At 45.7% G+C, this 3,472-nt stretch overlaps 1 pseudogene; it reads right to left on the minus strand.

Annotated features, from left to right (window-relative positions):
- Positions 1-1,348: 1,348 nt before the first annotated feature.
- LOC119270294 lies at positions 1,349-2,977 on the minus strand (annotated as a pseudogene).
- Positions 2,978-3,472: the final 495 nt, after the last annotated feature.

Below are 3,472 nucleotides of genomic sequence, written 5' to 3' on the forward strand. Positions count from 1 at the left end.
TAGGAATTTCATCACATAGCCGTAGTTATATAGGCAAGATATATATCGCACAATCCAAATTCTCTTTGCCATCAAACTAATCACAAAAACTGACAGGCCTGGGTCACATGACAGCTCCCACACAGGCCACCCTCCTGCAATTTAAATAAGATTTTTGTATAATTCCAATCCAACTCAATTAATCTTTCCGCATGCCATGTGGGAGCTGCCATGTAGCCATGCCTGTTATTTTTTTGTTGATCGGGAAGAGAAGTTATCTTAAAATGTAACTGAAGATATTTTCATGAAAACAGTGAAAAATCTTAATTTGTTTATGTGCATCTGTCTCACTTGAGTTATCTTAAAATCAAAGAGTACACATGTTATGAAGGTAATAATTTACAACAAGGATATATGGTTTTTGCGCATTAGTCTGACAGGGTTAAAAAAGAGTATCACGGGAGTAGGAGAAGAACATTGTCATTAAGGATATATAGGTATGAAAGTACCTTGCACTTCGTACTTACAAGATCTATAGTTTCTCTGTACAGGGAAAACGAAATGGGTACAAGTTGTGTCCATGGACCAGGTTGTGTGCATTCTATCTTTTTAGTGAAAAATGAACAGAGGTTCTTAAGATCTAAGTTACATGACTGCAGTACACCAAAATCTACACATTTGCCCTCTCAGAAAAAAATCTACACATTTGCATTGTAAAGGAGCTGAAAAGTCACTGAATCTTCATACCAACTGGAGGAACTTTTTACCAATGATGTGGCAAGCAGAAGCCCCACTTTAACCTCTTTCTTAACTACTTCTTCTTTTTTTAAGAAATACTGTAAGAACTTGTAACCTGTAAGAACTTTAGTTCAGCATGAGACGGTTATCATGGAATTTCACATGTATATATACATGATAAGTTCTCCTTTTGCTTTCATGATTTTGTCATTCCACCAAGGAGCTACCACTTGCGAAGAAAACCCAGTTCAGGATACGATGATACGCTACGCCATCACGACTCCGATGGTGTTTTCAACAAAGATGGGTGAAAAAGTTCCAATGGAAACTGCTTTAATCCTCTATATGGATATCAGGATCCTATGACACTTTCAAACTATCCACATTGTCGGTGACAGTTGCGCACAAACTTGATATTGGAAAAACTTCGTTGCGCGTGAAAGCCCCAACTTACCTCATACTTTCTCTGTGATAGGAACCAAGTTAGTGAAAGGATGTATAATAAAAAGAAGATCAAGTGTGTTGCGATGTAGAACTTTTTTGTTATCTGCTATGAAAAAATAGCAACAAAAGTAGACAAAAATGTGTTACGCAGATATCAAAGTAGACAAAAAGTTATTAGACAATGCAATGTCAAACGCATCATAGGTAGATGCTCTGAAGTTTTCTAAAAACACATCATAGGTAATTCTTTGCAGTGCCATCTTACAACGTTTTTCTGCACCACCAACCGTTAGCAGCAAGTCTTCATATAAGCAGTATCTTATACAGACTGCGGTGAAGCATAGAAGATTCAGTGCAGTTCTACTGGATGTCTTGCAATACACCTCAGCAAACTTCAGGGAGGCTTTTTTATTGAAATGAACAGAGGTTCTTACTATCCAACATACATGACTGCAACATCTAGTGTTCTAGGAAGATACATACCCTCCTATACAGCAGAAGTCATACTCGGTGACGATATTACAAAGATCAAACACAGGAGGGTCATTCCTCTTGATCATGTCCTTCGTTCAGTGCCGGGAAGATAGGTGGCCAGGTCATCATAACAGGAGAGATATGTAGGCGACCAGCAGCCAGAGTTGTAAACAAACTTATCGGCTTCTGATACACCTTCTCAACCACCCTGCTCCTGAGATGAACATAAAAGAGAATGTCGCTTGCTGGATGATCCAAGATTGCAAAGTCGGCATTGTCCCCGACAAAATCAACAGCAATAAAATTAAAAAGAGGCACCCGATAATGACCCACGAGACGTGTGCATGTCTCATGGACACAAAATGTATCCACCAGCCGCCAATTTCCTGCACCATCGTCGTCGCCGATCATCGGATGGAGCCACACACTGAGCTGAAACCCGTCTGCACCGACAAGATAGAGCCCAGAATTCTCCGCACATGAGAGCTTATAGTTGTTCTGCACTCCATCTGGGAGCTCAAGGGTGAAAAAGCTCGCCGTTGCCAAATCTAGACCCAGGGTGAACCCCCCAGAAGACCTTGCCAAGGACGGGTGGTAGCATATCAGCAAGGAAGCGTTCGTCATACCTCTGAGCAGCGAGCTCCATGTGAGCAGGGAGCTCCATCTCTGCGCTGGCAGGGACGCCCCAGCCGTCGGACCCCAGGACGCACACCTCCGCATAGATTTTTCGACCGACATTCCAGAGATGCACCAAGGTGATGCCGTTGAGGCCCCCATCCTCGGGTAGGAACACCTCAATGAATCTGACTTGAGCGCGCCCGTCCCAGTCACGGGAGTGTGGCGGGTTCGGCGGGGGGAAGGTTGCGGATTCCCCGGCGAGCAGCGGCGCAAGGAGGGCGTGCCTGCGTGTTGTTGCCTTGTTGTGGAAGGACTCGGTGATGAGGCGGCCGTTCCGGCAGTGCTTGATTAGATGGATGTTGTTGGCGAAGGCGGCGGCGCAGGAGGAGGTCGCCCGGTGTATGGGGACGGCGAGCTCCGGGGGCTGTGGCAGCGGCACGAAAGAATAGCCGTCGAGGCCGCGGAGGCAGAAGCCGAGGAGGCGGGGCGGGTTGCGCTCGCGGAATCGGCGGAGGAAGGCCGGGTCGGAGGCGTGGAGGAGCCACCGCTTGCAGACGAGGGCGGCGCGGACGAGGCAGGTGGGGAAGCCGAGGCGGAGGAGGATCTCGCGGAGCAGGTCGTCGTCGCCGAGGACCGATGCCGCCGATGCGGCCGCGGCCGCCGCCGGAGACCGCCTATCGCCGTCCATATTTTGGGGGATTTTCGCAGAGGGAGAGGGATTTCTTCTTCGATGTAGGAGCAGAGCAGTTTTTTTTTTCGAGCGAAAGGAGCAGAGCAGTATGTGACGAGATTTTCAGCAAGCATAGCTCATTTTCACTTCTTTTTTTTTTTTGAAACTTAGTAGTACTTCTTTGTTTTCAATATATCGCTTCATCCCCTCGGGAAAAATATATATATATATATGACACTTGTGCTTTCGTGATTTTGTCATTGCACCAAAAGGACTTGTCAAAAAAAAGCCACTTAACACAGGACAGTGCTTTCAATAAAATATGTGTATTAGCAAATTACAGCAAATGCGACGTTGGCGGAAGCTTTGGCACTTCGACGTGGGCTCCAACTTGTTCAACAGATTGAGTGTTCAAGGATCATCGTTGAATCTGACTGCTTGGAGATAATTGACATGTGCAATGGAGTCTCAAATATATTGGCACCATATGCTACTACTCTTCCGAGTTATTCCCGGCTCACACTTGGTGTATCTTTGATTCGTTTTCAG

The sequence above is a fragment of the Triticum dicoccoides genome, chromosome 3A (genome assembly GCF_002162155.2).
Source record: "Triticum dicoccoides isolate Atlit2015 ecotype Zavitan chromosome 3A, WEW_v2.0, whole genome shotgun sequence".
Lineage (NCBI taxonomy): Eukaryota > Viridiplantae > Streptophyta > Magnoliopsida > Poales > Poaceae > Triticum > Triticum dicoccoides.